The sequence below is a fragment of the Antechinus flavipes genome, chromosome 6 (assembly GCF_016432865.1).
Source record: "Antechinus flavipes isolate AdamAnt ecotype Samford, QLD, Australia chromosome 6, AdamAnt_v2, whole genome shotgun sequence".
Taxonomy (NCBI): Eukaryota; Metazoa; Chordata; class Mammalia; order Dasyuromorphia; family Dasyuridae; genus Antechinus; species Antechinus flavipes.
In genome coordinates, this window is record NC_067403.1 from 220307001 (window position 1) to 220320755 (window position 13755).

A 13755-nucleotide genomic window follows, 5' to 3' on the forward strand; every position below is an offset into this window, starting at 1 on the left:
CACTTGCCCTCTGTAACAACACATAGCTAATTACTTTAGAATATTATTTATTATTTGTAATATTATTACAGACTGCTTAGCCAGGTTAACACTCACTCTTCTGATAATACGTGTGTCCTTGACCCAAGTCAAAAGACTGAGTATTCATTTGGCCAATAACATCACATACAAAGGAGTTTTCGGAACTCTAAGGTCATTTTACCTTTTGGATACTTGTGTTCTCTTCCGCAGGGCAGTGCTATTGATCACACTTAGTTGACTCTGGCTCCCAATGATAGATGAGCAATAAAGACTTTATAGAAGGACAGTATCAGAAAACATTGGGACTTTCCAGCCTTTTTATCCGAGATACTATGATGGATGGTATCAATGAAGCACATAGACAAGATCCATTTACCAAAAAAAGTATAAGCTGCGTGTACTTTTTCAAACTCCTTTAAGATCCAGTGCACATTGATAAAAACTTTAATGGTTATAAATTCTGATAATGTCCCTATGATTTGGAGGGAACAAAACAAACAAAATTGCTGGAAGATCTGGCGATTTCAGCAACACCCTCCCATGCATGATCCTTATCAACTATTCTTGTTGGAGCAAACACTGCACTTTCTGAGCTTTCCACTGAACAAGGGGGATTTGGAACTAGTAATATAAGGGGTTCTAAAGACCTGTGCTGAAGGCATGATCTGAATTCCTGTGCTCCTGAGTAAAAAGAATGATCTTTCTCTACTCATAATAACTGAGCTTCCTGATTAGTGAACTTAATCTGTAGTTTTTTGGGGTTTTTTGACCCCATTTTGTAAATAATACACAACAAAGCATAAATGATTTAAAGTTTTGTGAGATTCCGTTTTCTTTGTGTCTCTTTATCTGTTTCTCCCTCTCCCTCCTCCTCCCCCTCTTCCTCTCTCTCCCTCTCCTTCTCCCTCTCCTTTTCCCTCACCCTTTCCCTTTCTCTTTTTTTCTCTTCCTCCTTCCCTCCCTCCCTTCCTCCTTCCTTATCTTCTCCTCTCCTCTCTGTCTCTGTCTTCCTCTCCCTCTTTCCCTCCCTCCTCACACACACATTCCAAGGCTCTTAGGTCTCTGACATTTTTTATGAATACCTGACACCTCAAGGTTATTCATCAATTTGTAATGGCAACTTGGGGTCTATTTCTAATTTTTGATCAAATAAATAGCCTAACACTTTCAGGACATCTCTACAGTTAACAAACCTGGTTGAAAGTATTTGTTCTATTACACAGGGAAGGTGTCACATTACCAGCTGATAGGACTAAAAATTCCCTTAGCCATCTGTCAGTTGTGTTGAATTATTCTAGGAGAAAATCTAACAGCTGGCATTGGAAGGAAAGACTAAAGGAAAAAAAAAAGATCTTCAAAAACTCTGAACTCACTCTAGGGTGGTTGGAAACCTACATTTTAGTATGCAGATGCAAACATCATCACAGGCAGATATGATTGTTTTATTGTATCCCCCTGCCTTATATTATCTCCATTAGCCTCATCCACTGTTTTTAATTTTGGATACATTTAATGCAATTAAGTTGACTCTGAAGTACCATTTGACTCCTCTCAGATTGGCTAAGATGACAGGAAAAGTATAATAAATGTTGGAAGGATGTAAGAAAACTGGGACATTAATGCCTTGTTGGTGGAATTGTAAACTGATCCAGCCATTCTGAAGAGCAATTTGGAACTATGGCCAACGGGATATCAAACTCAATAATCTTTGATCCATCAGTATCTCCATTGAGCCTGTATCCCAGAGAAGAAAACATAAAAGAGGGGAAAGGACCCACATGTGCAAAAAAGTTGATAGCAGCTCTTTTTGTGCTAGCAAGGAATTTGAAATTAAGTGTATAACCATTAAATGTAAAATGACTGAATAAGTTATGTTATGCTGTATGAATGTAATAGACTATGATCGTTCTGGAAATGATGAATAAGCCTGATTTCAGAAAAGCCTGGAAAGACTTACATGAATTGATGCTGATGAAGCGAACAGAACCAGAATAACATTGTATACAGTAACAGCAAGGATATGTGATGATGATAGACTCATTTCTTTTCAACAATACATCAATCTATTAGAAGGGAAGCAACAAACTGGGAAAACATTTTCACAGTTAAAGGTTCTGATAAAGGCCTCATTTCCAAAATATATAGAGAACTGACTCAAATTTATAAGAAATCAAGCCATTCTCCAATTGATAAATGGTCAAAGGATATGAACAGACAATTTTCAGAGGATGAAATTGAAACTATTACCACTCATATGAAAGAGTGTTCCAAATCATTATTGATCAGAGTAATGCAAATTAAGACAACTCTGAGATACCACTACACACCTGTCAGATTGGCTAAGATGACAGGAAAAAATAATGGTGAATATTGGAGGGGATGCGGGAAAACTGGGACACTATTGCATTGTTGGTGGAGTTGTGAACGAATCCAACCATTCTGGAGAGCAATCTGGAATTATGCCAAAAAATTATCAAATTGTGCATACCCTTTGATCCAGCAGTGTTTCTATTGGGCTTATATCCCAAAGAAATACTAAAGAAGGGAAAGGGACCTGTATGTGCCAAAATGTTTGTAGCAGCCCTGTTTGTAGTGGCTAGAAACTGGAAAATGAATGGATGCCCATCAATTGGAGAATGGCTGGGTAAATTGTGGTATATGAATGTTATGGAATATTATTGTTCTGTAAGAAATGACCAGCAGGATGAATACAGAGAGGACTGGCGAGACTTACATGAACTGATGCTAAGTGAAATGAGCAGAACCAGGAGATCATTATACACTTCGACAACGATATTGTATGAGGACATATTTTGATGGAAGGGGATTTCTTTGACAAAGAGACCTGAGTTTCAATTGATAAATGACGGACAAAAGCTACACCCAAAGAAAGAACACTGGGAAACGAATGTGAACTATCTGCATTTTTGTTTTTCTTCCCGGGTTATTTATACCTTCTGAATCCAATTCTCCCTATGCAACAAGAGAACTGTTCGGTTCTGCAAACATATATTGTATCTAGGATATACTGCAACATATCCAACATATAAAGGACTGCTTGCCATCTAGGGGAGGGGGTGGAGGGAGGGAGGGAAAAAAAATTGGAACAGAAACGAGTGTCAATATAAAGTAATTATTAAATAAAAATTAAAAAAAAAAACAATACATCAATCTAAGATAATACCAATAGAGTTCAAATGGAAAATGCCATCTGCATCCAGAGAAAGAACTGTAGGAACTGAATGTAAATTGAATTATATACTATTTTCACCATTTTTGTTAATGTTTTTTTTTTCTTTTGTACTGATTGTTCTTGTAAAACATAACAAATATGGAAACATGTTTAAGAAGATTAAACATGGGTAATCTATATCAGATTGCTGTTTTGGGTAGGGAGAGGTAAAGGAAGGAAAAAGAACAAAATTAGAACATAAAATTTTATAAAAATAGATGTGGAAAACTATCTTTATATGCATCAGCATAGATAAAATACTATTGAGGGGGAAAATAGAGGAAATAAAGGCTGAACTGATAGAATATCTTTTTAATGTTTATATATTTTAATTTTAATCTATAGAATAAAGCAAGCAGTTTCATAACAGTATAACAAAAATTATGATTGCATTTAAAACCTTAAGAAAAATTTTAAGACATTTCAGTGTTCTAGTAGTTGACATAGAGGAAGCTTTTGTTCCTACAATTTTAATCACCATCATATATATCTTGAAACTTTTTTCTCAGTATGTCAGTCACACCAGTCAGAACCACAGGCTTGAATCTTCTTCATGGATTCAGTACTATGCCTACATGTACTTGAATTGTCAATGTTTTGTTTTCATCTCGTCTCATTGTGAGCTGGAAGTTGTCCCATTTACTGGATGGGAACATTGGAAGTATGTTAGAATGGTCCTGTGTACCTATATCCAGCTGATGACTTCAAAATTAAACTTTTGCTTTTCTTGTGATTAAAAAAAAATTGAGAGACATTGTGACTTGTGTGTATATATATACATATATATATATGTACATATATATATATATGAAGAGAGAGAGAGAGAGAGAGAGAGAGAGAGAGAGAGAGAGAGGAGAATTTCTTTTGAGTCAGGAAGACTTGGATTGAATTTCTCCGTTTGACAAAAACTGGATGTGACCCATAGCATTTCAGTTAACCTCTCAGTGTCCCAGGTCACTCTTAAGACTATAAATTTAAAAAAAAATGTAATGTGGCATTGATAGGTGGAAATCATTTCCTTTGGCTTCTCACTCAATGAAAACACAAGGTATAATTAAAAGAGAGGAAGAGAGGGGAGCAAAGAGAGAGAAAAACAGAGAGAGAGACAGCAAGAGAGAGAGACAGTAAGGTGGGGAGGAGAGAAAATGAACAACAGGAGCATGAATTGTGAATATAAAGTTGGTCATGGACTCAGAATTGATTGGTTGACAACCTGCCTCTAATATGTATTAAATAATATGACTTTGGGCAAGTCACCAAACGTCTCAGTTCCCCATAATAAATATTTAATACTGTAAATGGCAGAGAACTCGACTATCTGCAATATTAGAATATATTTCCATGCCCAAAATGTTCTCCACCAAAGAAATGAAAGTTCTGTGAAAAAAAAGTATTACACGAGCATGTAGAATCCTGAACTCTACTCCCTATCTCTCATCTCCATGATTTAGGAGCCATGTGGACTCAACCAAGTCACTCCTCTGTCATACATAGTTACCTAATCTGTGAATCAAGGAAATAGCTAGATTAGATCACTGATGGCAGTATGGGTTAGGGAAATTAGTACTGCATTTGGGACCGTGGTTTCCAATCCTTGTTTTCCTACTGATTAATGTGTGCAAGTCACTTAATCTCTGTAAATCTTCAGTCTGTATTAAGAGAAACATAGTGTCAAGGATGAGGGGAAACATAATCTCACCAAACATTTCCATGGTCAGATCACATTGTTGTATTGTGTTGAGTGCTAAATATTCCATTTTTAGGAAAGGCATTGACAACCTGATGACCATCTAAATGAAGATGAAGCCCAATGAAAATGATCTCAAAACTGTATTATTCAAGATTTAGTGAAAGAAACATGTACTGAAAAGAGAAGGCATGAGCATTATTATTATATGTAAGACACAATTGACTTTTTCAGTAGAAAACTCAAATAGGAATAGTATTAGCAGATGCAGCAAAGCAAATTCTTTTTTTAAAATTATTATAATAACGTTTTATTGACAGAACGCATGCCAGGGTAATTTTTTACAACATTATCCCTTGCACTCACTTCTGTTCCAATTTTTCCCCTCCCTCTCTCCACCCCCTCCCCCAGATGGCAAGCAGTCCTTTACATGTTAAATATGCCACAGTATATTCTATATACAGAAGGTAGAAATAACCCAGGAAGAAAAACAAAAATGCAAATAGTTTACATTCATTTCCCAGTGTTCTTTCTTTGGGTGTAGCTGCTTCTGTCCATCTCTTTGTCGAAGAAATCCACTTCCATCAGAATACATCCTCATATAGTATCATTGTTGAAGTATATAAGGATCTCCTGGTTCTGCTCATTTCACTCAGCATCAGTTCATTTAAGTCTCTCCAAGCCTCTCTGTATTCATCCTGCTGGTCATTTCTTACAGAACAATAATATTCCATAATATTCATATACCACAATTTACTCAACCGTTCTCCAATTGATGGACATCCATTCATTTTCCAGCTTCTAGCCACTACAAACAGGGCTGCCACAAACATTTTGGCACATACAGGTCCCTTTCCCTTCTTTAGTAAGAGAAGCAAATTCTAAGGTAAAGAATTTTACAATTAGAGTTATTTAAAATGAGATGGGTTGACTTGAAGGGTACTGTGTTTCCCTCTTTGAAGGTCCACAAGTAAACACTGGTTTTTAACTTGATGTAAACACTAAAGATATGATATTGGCCCAGAATTGATTTAGACTAATAAGCACTGGGGTCATGTTAAACTCTAAGAATTTTTTATTCTTTTGTAATCTAGCATAATTGTTAGGATTTGATCAGTTAAAATGTAAAATGGTTTGGAAAAGTTAAAGCACTACATAAATGTTAATTGTCCTCTTCATACTCCTCATTAATTATATTCCATTACATTAATAGACCCCAATCTCTTTAGCCATGCACCAATTGATGAGCATCTGTTTTCAGTTCTTTTATTCCTCAGAAAGCACAGACAAAAAAATATGTTGGTTTCTATGGGGTTTTTTATTTATCAGTTATGTCCTTGGGATATGTGCTTTGAAGTGAAATTTGTGAGTCCTAAGGTAATGAACAAGGACATTTCAGCAATATTGTATGATTCTCAATTGCTTTCCTGAATGGTCATCATCTAGTAACTATGCATTAATATAACAAGTTTTCTACACTGCTTCCACCATTGACTAAGTCCATCTTTTGATGAATTGTAACTAATTATATGAATATGAGATAAAACCTCAGAATTATTTTATTTGAATTTATCTGATTACTAATGATTTTAAGTATTATTTCATGAAGTTAATAGTTTTCAATACTTTCGATAACTGATAATATACTTTGGCCACGTATTCATGGGGAATGACTTAAGTATTGAGGAAATAATTAAGTATATCTCTTAATTGTCCATATATATTAGAAATTAAGCATTTATACCATGTTCCCCATTCATACATTCCCTTTCCCATCCTTTATGCAGTAATTTTGTTTGAACATTTCTATATCATTTAACCAAAATTATCTGTTCTATCTTTTGGAATTGTCTTTATGTTTTGTTTGATTGAGAATAAGTATAAGAGCTATATGATATCTTCTTTTAATAGTGATGATATAACTATTAACATGCAGATCAACTATCTATTTTGAATTAATCGTGAGATATGATACATTTTATACAAGCCTAAATTCTGTAAGACTGCTTCCTAGGGTTTTTTTTTTTTCCTGTTTCTTAATGAACGGAAACTTCTTTCATTAGTGATTTATAGTTTAGAGTTTACCAAATACAAGGTTATTGAACTATTATTTCTGAATCCTCCTCAACTAATATGTTCCATTAATCTACTTTTGTATTTTTAATCTATACTAAATGATTTTGCTGTTTGTTGCTTTATAACATACATCAAAACTAAAAGTTCTATTTCCTTCAATTGCTACCTTTTTTATTCTTTTCTCAAATACTTGAGATTAAGAGTTACTAATTCCTTTTCCATAACATTGACCCTTTGGTAATCTGGTAAAGTCCATGGGCATCTTCCCAAAATAAAACATAAGATTACCAAGAAACTAATTATATTGAAACATTTGTGTGTATATATGTAAATGCACACATAAACACATATAGATAGATCGATAGATCTATATATAGATTTATGTCTTATCATCTATGTATCTATCTACCTGTCTGTATGTACATACCTAAAATGGCATGTTTTCCCCTATTTTAACTCTCTCTCCTCTTTCTTCTCTCTTTCTCTCTCTCTCTTTCTCTCTCTCTCTCTCTCTCTCTCTCTCTCTCTCTCTCTCTCTCTCTCGTCTCTCTGTTTCTCTCTCTGTCTTTCTCTTTATCATTAACATTCATAGATCTACCAAATAACAGTAAAAATAATCAATATCCTTACTTTATTCCCATATTTATTAAGAAAATTTCTAATTATTTCCATTTAGCATGATGTTTGTTTTGGGGTTTGGATAGATACATTTTTAGGATATTAAAAATATTCCTTTATTTTTAAACTTTCTAAGATTAAAGAGATTTCACAAAAATTAAATCTGTACAGATATAATAGATTACTTCATCAAGCGCCATTCCTGAAGTGTCAAAGTATAAGCTGCAGGGTTACCTGTTGAATATAACAGACTAATAGTTAGAAAATATAAAAATGTCATCAGGAAATGAAGATTATCAGGAATCATAGAAATTAAACAATTTGTTCAAATGAGCATACAATGAACATCAGAGTTTGGATTCAAATTGTTGTACTCTGATTTCAAACCAGTGCTCTTTTCACTATATTTTAAATATATTGAGGATTCCTATCAATATCATTGGGCTAGATGGCTTCTGTTGTTTCATCTGTTATTAAGATTCAGATCCTTTTCTGCATCCACTAAGAACTAACTGAGAGTCTATCTTCTCCCTGTTCCTTTAATACCTTTCAAAGAAAAATTTCTCTAGGGAACTTGTTCAAATCATTATCCCCTCTCTTAAAGGATCATATGAGTAAATATCATTGCATTTGCTCCTTCATACTCTCTGTTCTAATCTGTGTTGGATTGATTCACTTTAGCTAATTTATTTTACCTCAGTTTACTGAGCATCTTTTCCTCCCTTTTTATTTACAAAAACTACATCTTGTTTAGTTTTAAAGACCTGAAATCAGATACCTAGAGTTGGAATCGAGAAGACTTGACTTTAAATCCTACTTCACAGACTTGTAGCTGTGAGAATCCAATAATTTACTTAAACTGTCATATCAGTTTTCTTCTCTATAAACCAGAGAAAATAATTATACCATATTTACAGAGTCCTTGTAAGTACCAAGTGAGAGAACATATACAAAGCACTCTGCAAAATTTCATTGTATCAATACTAACCATCATCATTATCATCATTGTCAACATCATGATTTTATTTACTTTGCCACAATCTTCCTTTCTTCTTTAAATATTGTCCTTTGGAAGAGTGGAGGATGGCATACAGATTGAGTCCCAAGAGTGTGCCAAAGTCATTCAGGGAAAATAAGAAAATAAACATCTTATTATGATCTTCCACCATGCAAACATGTTGGTTTCTATGGGGTTGCACAAACATGCAAAGAAACACATATACACAGATGTGTATGTACATATTCGCACATATATGCATACACATACACATATATGCATGTACTTATACATAGATGTACACATATATATATACATATAAATGCATATAAATTCTTCAGTATTGACATTCCCTCCATGAATACAGATATTTATATTGGAACCTTCTTGAATGTAGAGTATTAGAAAGTTGCCTAGATCACTAATTGATTAAGTAATTTATTCAGGTTAACATACCTAGTATATATCAGAACAAATTTAGAACCCAGATGTAACATCTTTCTGGCTCCAAGATCAGCTTTACCATCTTATCCTGCTTCTTAGTATTTGGTATCTGGCATTTTTTCCTGAATTAATTTGTGTTTAAGAGAGAATTTAATTCATCTTGAAATCCATTTTTTAAGCATCTTCTATAACTAAGACACCCAAATCTTGGCAACAAGTTGTCTATTAAAAAGAAATTTTGCAATCTTTTAAATTCTCATTTCTGTCATTTGATACCCTCGATTTGATAAATTTTTAAAAAGAGTAAAGTGAAAATGCCCTTTTGTTTTCAATCTTTTTTTAATTCTTGTAAAGATCTCCACACAAGAATCACTGAGACCTTTAAAAGGCAAAAATATAATTATGGTCATAACATCTGTAGAATTTATTTTTTCTTTTGTTTTCCTTCACATGAATACTTTCAGGTAAGCTTCTTTTAAATATTCTTACTTTGGAATCTCAATGTTTTGTTCCCAGATACTTCAGAAAATCTAGTCAAAAAATCTGACTTGGATAATGTTTTACAAATGACATATTTTTCTATTCCAATGCATTTTTAGAGCTCTCCATCTGCTTTCACTGAATGATTCCTGCCATCTTTTTCGTATCAAAGGGGCCTAGTTAATGTTCTAAATGCACCAGTCTACTGAATTAGGGAACTCTCAGCAAGGAAATTCCCTCTATTAAATCAGTTGAGCTACTATTCAACAACTTAGAGACTTAAAGAGCTACTTGAGAGAAGAAGTAATTTGTCTAGGATTAGATGATTAATGTGTGTCATAGGCAGTCCTGGAATATAGACTTTCCTGACTTAGGATGATTTGTTATGTATTATCTCTTACATGATGGCTATGCATGCACAAGTATTTGTGCAGGTGTGCACATGTGTACATACACATATACACTTGAATTTACATGTAAGCTCACACATATGTGTGTATACATATTAATATATGTGACTATCTGATATAACCACACTTTCAAAACAGTTATGTATGTAATGACATGTAACATTTCTCCATATAGGCATTTGTTTTATACTTTATTGTTTTCCCCTGTACAATATCTTCCCACCTATGAATGTACATATAAAATTAAAAATGCACACACATGCATATATATGTATATGTACATATATGCCTAGGTCCACACAGTGGATGGAGCCACCTTTCTGGAATCAGGATGACATCTTTCTGAATTCAAACCCTTGGTCTTACTTCCTTAGTACCTCTGTGACCCTGGACAAGTCACTTAATCCTATTTGCCTCAGTTTCCTCATTTGTAAAATGAAGTGGGAGAGAAAATAGCAAATCACTGAAGTGTCATTGCCAAGAAATCCCTGAATAGAGTCATGAAAAGTTGGACATGACTAAAAAAAAAAAACACATACATTCACATATATGGGCACACATGCAAACATATCTACCTGTGGTATTTCCCATGTTTAAGAGAAGAATGAAGTTTTTAGAAAACTCTTTCTACTTTTGCCTGTTTTTTCCTCCTACATTTATTACTGTGTAACAAAAGCAGAAAACAGGACAAAATGCTTTCTGCTAATTCTAAGATGTAAAAAAATCATTCTGTCTTTGCAAGTAGAAACAATTGTTTCCCAAATGAAAGGAAGAAATGTAACCCAGCTTCATTTCTCAATGACACTCTTGTTTTGATACATCTTAAAAAAGAGTATAGTATAAATGTCCTTTTGCTTTCAATCTTCTTTAATTCTTGTAAAGATACCCATACAAGAGTCACTGAGACCTTTAAAAGAACCAATAAAACATTCATCAAAACAGCCACATTTCATATGTGATAGAAGAAATGGTTAGACTCATATTTCTATTTTTAATGAAATTTTTATGCTCATTTGAGAGACTGAAGAATCTTCTCCCTTCAGTTTGCCTTTGAACCTTCAAAGTCTAGATTTTCTTTAATTCTTGTTTATTCCTTGTTAAAGGTACATATGTGAACAAAATTCTTCTTTTCATCAAAGAGCATTGCAATATGATTTCTCTTAAGAGGGGAAAAAAGAAAAAGCCAACTTGTAAATGGGAAAATGGTGAAAAATGCATATTTCATAATATTCAGTAGCTATATAAACATGCACATATATGTAGCATGTATACATTCATGTAAATATGCAGATATGCAAATGTACACTGAGAACATGTTTTGTATTGTATTTTTACATACATGTGTAAATATTTTGTATATATTTAGACACATATATGTAAGTGTGTGTGTGTGTGTATATATATATATATATATATATATATATATATATATATATATATATATATATATATGTAGTGACCTCACTATTATTCTACATGGACTCATTTCCCAAAGCTTAATATATTTCAGTGTTTGGTTTTCTTCATCCATGTGATAGTGAAACTTGAATGTTAAAGAATACATTCCTTTTCTCTTTTGACACTCACTGAGCCCTGGATTCTTCCTAACTACAAATTTCCCCTCACATTATTTTCACTGGTTCTTGATTATCATTAAGAAGTCTATGCTCTTCTTTTACAAACTTCTTCCTTTGAGGCTCATTTAATCCAAAATTAGGATCCATCCAGATTCTAGTATTTGTGACCAACTGTTCTCCAGGATATTTTCCTTTAATTTTCAATCAGTTCACTACCTAGCTTATAGTCTCGTGTCCTATTTTGTATCTCCTTCCTCCATTCTAAGGGACTCCAGCAGAAATAAGAAACTTCCTAGCTCCTTCATCTATTTAATTCTCAGGACTTTTTCTTCTATTTCAATTCAGTTCCATCCAGGAATGGTTATATTCCTTGATCATGCTTTCACCCATACTTCCACTTCCATGTTCACTAACTTTGAGCATTCTTTACCTGATCACAAACATTTTATCTTTCTATATATTCCTATGACTTATTTCCAAACCGATTCTTAATGTTACCATAAGGTCACTCCCTCTCTCCCAAGTACTCTCCCAAACCATCATCCCTTATCTTAAATCTTAATCTTAATTTCTCAGCAAATGAATCAAACTTTATAATATGCTCACTTGTAATAAAGGTTTGAACCATAGCTCTGATAATGAACCTCAGTATCTTTATCTGTGAAATAGGGATAATGACATTTCTCCTATATGTCTGCCAGGGATGTCAGACTTTCTGAACTTTAAAGTCTTCATATAAAGTACTAAAAATCAGTAGATATGAGTTTTTGTTATTAATCATAGAACCTTTAAGATTTCTTTCTCCCCTTCTCCCAACCTAATAAATATTCACCTGTCCTTTAAAGTTAAAAAAAGTGCGTGTCATAAAGAGCCACAATAGATTAATCAAAAAGAAGTCATGGCACTGTCTCTTGTGTTGAAGGTACACAAAAAGCTGTCATGGAGCTGCTGACTTTCTTCTCTTACAGAGAACAAAATATAAATTTATTTAGAAGGAGGAGGAATATATATTGGAGGATAGAAAGACACAATAGAATAGTCAGAGGAGACAGAAAGATAAGGAAGCAAGAAGATAAATAGAAAGACAGAGACAGAGAGACAGAGAAACACACAGACAGAAACTGAAATATATAGAAAAGAGAGAAAGAGATAAACACACATACACACACACACAGAGACAGAAAAGGAGAGAGACAGAGACAGAGAGAGAAATAAAGAGAATAAAACATCTTTTCCTTTATTTTGAAAATGAATCTAGTCACGTAGGCATATTATATTTTGTTTGTAGGGTCTTTCATTTCTCATGTGTTCTCATTTGTGGGGGGATAGAGGAATGGACTTTAAATAAGGAGAGACTTAAATTCTATTTTTTTTAGGAACTAGCATAGAAGCCAATCTTAAACATAAAGTAAAAATAATGTAAAATATATAGTTATATAAGATTGCCATTATAATGATATGAACATGTTGCGTGGCCTTGCTTCTGCAGATCAAAATTTCTAAAAATGCTTTATCTTTTATGACATTAGAACTCACATTTTTTTGAGAACTCAAGAACTATATTGTACTATAAAGAATAAGAAATGTACCGTTTCAGAGAAAACAAGAAAGACCTCTGCAAACTTTTATAAACTAAAGAGAAGATAACTAAAAAACAAAAACAAACAAAAAAACTGTAATAATAACATCATAGAGATTAAAAAAAAAAAAACTTTGAATTTAGAATAATGATCAATGTAATCATAAGGTAATAGTCCCAAAGAATGGTGATGAAAATCACTAACTTCCTGCCACAAAAGTGATTGATAAAATGCAGAAAGTGACATAAATTTTCAGACATGGCCAGTGTGGGGATTTTTTTTTGTGGACTTTGCATGTATGTATGCTTTGAGGACTTTCATTTTATTCTCTCTCTCTCTCTCTCTCTCTCTCTCTCTCTCTATCTATCTATCTCTCTGTCTCTGTCTCTGTCTCTGTCTCTATCTGTCTCTCTCTGTGTCTCTCATTTTGCTTAATATGATGGAAGGGGGAAAGGGTAGTAAGAAAAAATAAAGGAGGAAAAAAAAAGGTAACTAGTTGAAACCTAAACAAATATCTTCTCAGACATTTAGTAGATATATGGCCATGTCCAACTCACTTATCTCTGAAACTCAATGTCCTTACCTGTGAAATGGAGTTAACAATATCTGCATTACTTAAGTCATAGAGTTATT